Raw genomic sequence first — 9,509 nt, forward strand, 5'->3', positions numbered from 1 at the left:
ATTTAGTGTTACCTATAAATGTGTTATCAAGCAATTTTGTTTAGTTTTCACCCACTTTCACCTTTTCTGCTCTAACCCATTCATATTCCATAGCCATGGAATAATGAGTTTCTTGTCTAGTCTAAGTAAAAAACAACACTAAAAGGAAAAGTATGTGACCTCATATACACTTCCATTTGGCATGTAGTATTTTCAAATACGTTGATTATTGTATGACAATGAATCCCATTCATTCAAACTTATAGTACTTTATAAGTTGTTCAAAATGACTATAACAAAATTGATCGTGTCTATAATATTAAATTTGAGCACAATTGACTATGATACCTTGTGTCCATCCTTTTTTTAAATTTCCCCTTGCCACCACACTTTTCCATTTGCTTAGTGTTTTGTGCACTTGGTTAAAGATCCAATCTTGATAGAAAATCGCGTTTTCATTGAAAATTTATGCTCATATGCATATGTGTGCCACTTTGGTATTTTCTCTATGTGATCATGCAATCACTAAGGCATTGTTATAGTTCACCTATTTGGTGTGTTTCTTTCTCGTGCAAGAGGCAATGTACACGTCGATAAGAGATGTCCAAAAAGTATGAACAAATACTATAAACCTTATACTTGAAGCAAGTTAAGGAGTTCCTCCTAGCATCAATATTTACAAGCTTGGTATCAATTTTACGTACCCTCACTAACAATATTCCTAATTGGTGGTGGATCTTTAAATGTCTCCCTCTTCTAAGACTAGAGTTGCCTCAAACTAGTAATTCCATGAGTGAGGCATTTGATCTGATGATAGAAGATGAAAATCCACTTATAGAAACCATTCAAAAAATTCACTATTGAATAATGCCATGGAAATCAATGTCTTATGATTTTCTAACTTTTGTAAATGGGGAGTTGTACTACTTCTCCTCCATTGTTTTGAAGGAAGCATGGTATCTTCATCATTTTAGGATTTTGCAATCTTAAAAAGGCCTAACTCTAGCATTGGTCCTTAAGCAATGTTGGGGATGAGATAACCAAAAAGAAAGATTTTCTAAAGAAACTTGTTTTCATTGTTTGCATAGTGAATAGTGAGACTATATTGCTTTCTTTTTGTTTATCATTCTTGAACTGCATACTCAAAGTCTTTTGCATGCTCAAAATCTTGAGTCACTCTATACTCAAAGTATTAGACAACTTTACAAAAATGAGGGGTCCAATGAAATTACAAGACATGAAACCAAGGGCAAGAGACACAATTGACACTCTAATTATTTCCAACACATAAGATTGGTACTAGAACTAAATACAAGCACCATAAATTAAAAGTTAAGTGTATTATATTATTGGGATTAAAGTATGACCCAAGTGCTGACTTTGAAGGTGGCTCCCTTCTTCCAAGTGCCCCCCCCCCCCCCCCCCGAAAAAAAAAAAAAAAAAAAAACTAGCTTTACACACCTGAATGACAATAATTTCTGGTTGAGTGTCATGTAGCAACACTCTTAAGGATCGCCACAAAGGAGAGAAAATGGATTTCTAGACCCCTTTGAAACAAGCACTTCGTGTACCTTCAAAGTAGTTGGTGGGCCTTCATGAGAGATTTTGAAAGGCCTTCATTTGGGAAGGTAACTCACATGCAGACTCTTGGCTTGATCCTTATACGAAAATTCATCCGAGCATATTTGACTTTGGTAATGGTATCTCACGTTGTATTGTAGTCATGTATGCTAGAACCATATTAAGCTTATTACTCTCTGAAGGTTACATCATGCCTAATCCATTGATATAAGATACACATATGGTCCTCACATTTGAAGCTAAAGTAAAGCTTTTCTTATCACATAAACCAAGTAAATAGAAGTTAATTAGGCTAAACACTATTTTGAATGTTCAAGCCTTAATTATTGGATGTGAACAAATTTTATAATATGCCTCTTAGGATGCAAGATGCAATGCCTGTAACTCAACCCACACTCAAACCACTATGCCATGACCTTAATGGCTCAAACCTTAATTATTGCTTCCCAAACATCCCATGTGCACTATGTTGGCAATCAAGACAAGTCACCATAGATCTAGTCAATTTGTTGCATCTTATTCAATTTGTAATTGTGCCTCCCTTGATGCACTTGAGCCATTTCATGACGGAGCATTGTTCTAAATCATAGTTATAATGTAGAATAGATGTGCAACATGGCATAAGTGGGTAGCATTGGTTTTCAGACTATCCATGTGAAGATTTCAAAACCAATCCACTTGTATTTGGAACAACCAAGTTTTAAAATAAGTATTGACCATTTTTCATATTAGTGATACAATAGTTGCATGTCTTAGTATAAAATCAAGGGTCAATGACATTGTTTACTCTATTCCTTTTAGCACCTTAGATTTTCCCAATTTTTAGGAGCACCTTTATGCAAAATTTTACATGTGTATAATGTCCTCTTGATGTTAACCTTTTACTAGAGCATTGTGTTTTGTATCAACATTTTCATCTTCGAGAAAGATCCATAAACAACTTTTAAGTTATTAGTTTCCTCAATCATGTCATCTTTAAGATCTTATAAATAGAGCCAAAAATATACCCCAAGCACCACATAAAAATGATCTTTTTCCCCACCCCATATCATGCATCTCTTTCTTCGTTAATATTATTTAATGTTTTCTTCTTCACAAGCACCAATAAATAGATTGGAGTTCGAAATTTGTACCCAAATTTGTCTAAACCACTAGCTTGTCCTTCTTGTTATAGTTCTAATTGAACATGTGTTGCCAATACAATCATGTTCACTTAATCCAAGCAATGTAAAAGGCTTGATGTTTGTAATGGCTTGCAAGTTGGTACTCAAAATGCTATTAATAGTGATGGAAACATATTATAGAAGAATGACGGAAACGTAGGAGGCTCCCATAGTTATACGAGTAATTTGATATATGGATATAAGGAAACTTGACATTATTACCTTAAGTATGTTAGTCAACATTCATGGGTTGTATGCTTGATATGGCAATTTGTAATAAGTAGGATTATTATTAATTTGTTAGAGAATTATAGCCACATTGAAAGCAACAAGCAATGTTCTAGATTTTCAAGGTGGAGCCACATTTACCAAACCTATATTTCAATTCTTATATGTTACATTGTGGAGTGTTTATCCAAGATCTTAAAAGAGCTAAAAAGGATGTGATGGCACTTGTGCGATCAACAAAGAGAAAGGATTAGATAGAATTTGTGCCTTACGATGTGGAGATGGTGGCTAGGATCAAGAGAGTCTCTAGTAGCTAGAACTTCTTCTTCTTTTTTTTTCATATAATGCTTCAAGGTTTTTGCCACGACTAGCAAGGTTTTACCTAGAGTTGTACATAATTATAGGAGTATTCTAGGCTTTTGATATTTGGTTGGAAAGTTGTGAACGATGCAAAGGATTGAAGCTTGGTATCTTGAGTTTGGGAGTATGTGTATCCACTTATTTGCATTCTATAGCATGAAACTTTGGATTACTTTACTCAAGGATATAAGTTATTTGCTATGAGCTTTTACCTTATCCATGATATCATGGGCTCTTTCAATACACATTGGAGGTCGACTATTATGGTGCATTGATAGGGGCTTATTGAGGCCTTATAAGGGAACCCACAATGGGTATGCCTCAAAATATGAAAGTGTACCATGTGCAATCGACAAAAGGGGGCTCAAATGGGTGATTTTATTCACAAAATTTGGAGACATTTACAAGATTACGTTTACATCGGGGTTTAGGGTTAAGGGTTTTTGGTAGGACAACAAATCAATACCAATTAAAGGTAATACATACAATAATTTGTAAGATATATCTCATTACTCAAGGTAATCATGCTATTATTATTACATTGCATAATATTGAGCAAAAAAAATTTACAAACAGGGCCACAAAAACTAACCCACTAGATATAAGAAGCCCATAACACAATCATAATGCATAATGAGATATGAAAGGGTTGCACTTGGTACTTGCAAAATCAGCCAAGTAAATGATTATTCAGGGCACATGCAAACCTATGTTGTAGGTGTCAAGGGCACAACCCAGTTGCCATCCCCATAACCATATCCAAACACATACCTTGTTTATGTGGAATGGGTGATGCATCTCATCATCCCAACCATTGAGCCTTGTTTATATCTTAAGGATGGGTGTAGACTGGGTTTTTATTTTGGTTGCTACCTCTTAGAGTTGCAAAGCACAAAGGCAAGGGTACATCATCTTCTATATTAGAAATGATATTCAAACAATTGAATATGTATGATTAAGAAAAAAATCAAGTAAAAATGCATGTTGAAGTATACAACGGATATGAGAGCTCATAGAGAGACTGTGTAAGTGAGAATCTGAGGTGTTGCTAGTAGGTAGAGACCATGCTTAATCCATGCTTTCCAGCATCATGTTTTCCCTATGAGAGTACCTCCTTAATAAGGAGTTTGAAAGAATTACAATCTATGGGACTACTAGCTTACAAATTTTAATCAAAATTATTTAGTGCAAAACAAGGCTAGCTAGAGATAATGAATAAGGCATGCATATAAACATGATGTTTGCCTATGTGGATATGTCCTCACTAAGGAGTTTTTAAAAGATGGAATCTATGGGTATTAAGCTACTGAAATATTGCCTTTGCATGAAGACCATACAAAGATAGGCTCTACATTAGTGCACATCATCTCAAACAATAAGAGCTTGTGCTTCCTCACAAAGCTTAGTGATGCATCGACTTTCATGATTGTGAGAGCTTGTGTAGTCATATGTAGTCAAACCCTCCATGTGCACAACCAAAGAGATACGTAGTAGCCAAAGCCACCAGGAACATAGCCATTTACATATTTCACTAGCAAGCCATGGCATATGTTCCCCAAGAGGAACAATCACGAGGCATATAGGCCTCATGAAAGGGGAGGGGAGGTGTAAAATGAGTATAATCACATAGTAAACCATATATATATAAATTACTAATTAGTATATACTTTCTTACATAATTTAAAACTAATTAATATTCATATAAACTATATACTTCTTGGTATATGTTTTATGTAATAAGAACTGCTAAGAGTTAAGGTGTAACATATTAAGAGTTAGTGTGTAACTAAAAAGAATTAGTTTTAAACTAATATGTTGTATTGAATAACACATTATGAAGCAAAATTAGCAACTTCCATTGTGATGTTCTGTGAAGAAAAACACCAACTAACAATCCAAAGAAAGTAGACACATCAACAACAAAGATAGAAAACAATGCGAGTAATCACATATGCATTAGCTCAATATAAAAACTAGGAGAACCTCCCGTAGATCTTGGACAAGATGAGAGCACCATAAAATCTAATTATCAAGACTAAATAAACATGGCATATACAAATATGTCTACTCTTACAAGTTACTCTTTCACATATTTCATAGATACCACATTGTGGGCATACAAAACATCAATAACCATAAAAACAAATACAAGACACAATTGTCTCTTTGCATTCATAATCCTTCTCCACAAAAGATAGTTGTCTACTCAAGGCTCACATATAAGCAGCATCAACATCCTTTGGCAAACAAGAAACCACTAATATCACACAAGGAATCCACAAACATCAACTCACAATGGAACACACTTCCCTTCTATGTCCTTATAGACCAAGCACAAAATAACGTTGATATTTCCTCAACATGACTAAGCATGTGAGTCCATTCCCATCCCTTTGGTCCAACTGCAAGCTTCAAGAGAAATACTCACACCATTTTAAGATTAGGCCAAAGAAATCCACTTCAATAAATTTCAATAGTGAAAAAGTTGATGAAAATCTAGAAATATGAATACGTGTATCCATGGATGAGTAGGAATTGTCAATGGCATTAAAATCCATACCATGGTGACATTTTACACATGATAAACAATGCATTTTGAAGCAAAATTTGTAGCATCTATATTAAGATTAGGCCAAAAGAAAATTTCTTCAAGAATTTTCAACATGTTTAGAATTCATTGATGACCCATGAGTGGAGGTTAGGCATGTCTTTTAGAATCATGTGTTTAAATGCATTCGTAATGCATAAACATGTCTTGAAAAATGAAAATCCATTAGGCACTAAAAAATCATGAGAAGGAAACCGACTATTAGATTCTAAACTTTTCCATGCATCATATATAGTAGAATCTAAATCATAAGTATTCCTCATATCATCAAAAGATTGAATTATAACTCAAATATTGTGATGATCAATTGTCTACTAAATGTAGCTATTGATCATCACTTAAAAAATCACGAGAAGGCAACCAACTATTAGATTCTAAACTTTTCCATACATCATATATATAGGAATCTAAATCATAAGTATTCCTCATAACATCAAAAGATTGAATGAAAACTCACACATTGTGATGATCAATTGTCTACTTAATGTAACATTATGGGATGGAGACTTAAAATTTTGGATAAAATATACCTATTTAATATTCCAATCAACCATTAAAGATTGTGAAAGCAAATGTATAATTCTCAATTGATCAATTATAGTTAGAAATTTAGATCCCATGAGAATGTTTCCAAAATTTCAAAGCAAAAACAACATCGAACAATTCTTTGGCATATCCACTATAAGAAATCTCACATCCTTTAAGTTTGCAGCTTTCAAAGGCAATGGGATGGTCATTTTACATACACACAGCTCCTATGCCTTTACCCCTAGCATCCATAATGAAAGGTTTAGTAATATCATCCCATTGCAGTCAACCTCATGCATTTGTACTCAACTTCATCTCTCACCATGAAAGGATGGAAAGAAAGAAAGAAGAGGAGATGATCTTTAACTCCCTAGTTTCTCATTTCCTCTCACATCACTCTCTTCCTCTCCTTCACTCTCTGACAAGCATGCAAAAAGAAAAGCAAGAACAAGGAGTCCCAAAATTTGCAAGCACATGAATGGCTTGGCGTATTCTTTTTCTTCACTCTTTATACTCAAGTTTTAGGATTTCCACACATCTTGGCAGCTAGCCCACTTTATGGCCTCATGACTATCATCCTCTATTTGCATGCTTTCCCTAAGGTCCATGAGCCATCCTAAGATGAAAATTAAATGGAGCACCTTGCCTTATCCTTGGAAGTCTATTGATACTAATACAATTTGCATGGAAGTGAGCGGGCCTTTTAGATTAATATTATAAAATAATAATGTAACTGCTTCTTCATGCATGCCACAATCCAATGTAGTTGTTGATGAAGAATGCTACTTGGTACTAGGTAAATGGTGGCTCACATAGTGGTGAGTGACAAGACTACTGAAGATTGTGACATTCTTATAGTATCCTTGATTGATAATTTCCAATGGTGGATTATTGTTGAAAGAGAAGAATGTTGGATTGGTGGTTACAAAATCAAGACGAATGAGTAGGTGTTGAAGAAGAGGTATTGGCATGAAGGTCTTCATAGTCTTCTATATCACAATGGGAAACCTCTCATGCATTATCTCCCTAATGTAAGTGCTAGTCTTCTTTTTTGTACATAGGACATGTTTTCTTAGTTTGGAGATGGGTTTAACCCCAAGCAAGCCAGGAAAAATTTTATGCACTTGTTGAGGGCCCAAACAATGCATAGGTTATTGTATAAATATTATGTGAGTACATTGCATACTTAGGTATTACTTAGTTAGAAGACAAGTCCAGTGGTTCTTCCTAGTTATGCAGTTGATGAAGCAAGGTATCTTGATAGTTGATGATGGGAAGAATTGTTAGTGTTGAGGAAAAAGGTGCTTATAGAAGATTATGAGGTGAAAGGCCTTAAAGTCATTAAGTAGAATCCACACAGTGGCACTTCGATAAGCCTTCAGAGCTGCCATTACCAAGTTGACGAAGCATTATATCCAAGCTAAGTGATTTTTGAAGGACAGGGTCTCCAATGGTCACATCTACTTATGATAGTCGGAGAAATGAGTTTCTTTCTCAAGTGCCTTTCTACCTTCCTTCCATTGTTGTTGTGATGGGACTAGAATAAAGAGAAGTTAAGAGAGAAAAGTGGAAGTGGTTTGGGGAGATATGTCTGAGTGAAGCTCCTTAAGTATGTCTACTTGATGAGCCCTAATCAATCGTAGGGGAACTAAGAAGAGGAGCTAGGGGTTAGATATGGAGTTGCTAGATCAAGGCCACTGGGTATCTCTAACTTAAAGACCCTAGATGCGGTGTTGTGATCATATGATCATGTGTGCACATTTATTTATTTTTCTTTTCTTTTTTCTTTTTTTTTCCAATGGCCTCCTATTCTACTATGTGGTAAGGGCTCGAGTGACCTCATCATTGAATCATCCTTGATCTCGACAACCAAACCAAACTTTGTTCTTCATGTGCATAACATGAGAGGCTTAAGGATGTACTCTTATTCCTTCATTTCTATCCAAGAAAGGATAGATGAAAATTGATATTTGAGTTATAGTGAACAAGGACTTACTTCTTTACTGTAGTACCACTCAAAGTCTTATCACTTATCCACACAAAACCACTTGGTTTGATCTACCTATTTGCCTCCAACTTCAAATGTAATATGGAGAGGAGAGGATGGAGAAGAAGTGTAAAAAGAGCTTCACATTGCATTCCTCACTCACTCAACCCAACCTCATGCATGCACCCTCAACTTCACCTCTCACCATGAAAGGCTAGAAAGAAAGAAAGAAGAGGAGATGATCATAACCTCCTTAGTTCCTGAATCTTCTCACGCTCACTCTCTTAATCTCCTACACTCTCTTGCAAGCATGCAAAAAGAAAAGTAAGAACAAGGAGTCCCAAACTTTGCACACACATGAATGTCTTTCTTCATTCTTTTTCTACATGAGTTTTAGGGTTTCCATCCCTCTTGGGCATCGAGCCTACTTTATGACCTCACGATTGGTTATTCTCTATTTTCATGCTTTTCCTAAGGTCCATGAGCCATATTAAGATGAAAATTAAATAGACTAGTATGCTTTATCCTTGTAACTCTATCAATATTAATATAATTTGCACATTAGAGAGCTTGGCTCTTGGATTAATGTTACAAAAAAATAGTGCAACCCCTTCATACACATCACAATATGAAAAATATGATACATTCTAATGTTAAAACGTTGCACTTTTTCTTGACTTGCATCCTTCACTATGTATGGTTAACGTCATTCATGCTCATTAGACATAAGAGTCAACTTCAAAACAACCACCTAGATAAAAAGAAAATAACTTGGAGCACCACATGTTCTCCAAGGTTGCTAACATTCCACCTAGAACATAAGGAAACAATTTGCTTAAATGAAGCTCTTTACCACTAATTGTTGTTTTTCATCTTGGTTGGATTAATTTGCAAAAGAGACAATGTAGAGCTTGCATTTATTGTATACTCATCACTTCTTGCATCCACATTAGCCATTGATATTGCACTAGCCTCTTCAAGGTAAGTTAAATATTGGATACAATAAACTTCTTCATAAGCATGAACCACATCTTTTCAAAAAAGGAGTTCCAACTCCAAATGTAAGGGGCATTTT

The sequence above is a fragment of the Lygodium microphyllum genome, chromosome 1 (genome assembly GCF_053477565.2).
Source record: "Lygodium microphyllum isolate KBCC chromosome 1, Lygodium_microphyllum_v1.1.10, whole genome shotgun sequence".
Taxonomy (NCBI): Eukaryota; Viridiplantae; Streptophyta; class Polypodiopsida; order Schizaeales; family Lygodiaceae; genus Lygodium; species Lygodium microphyllum.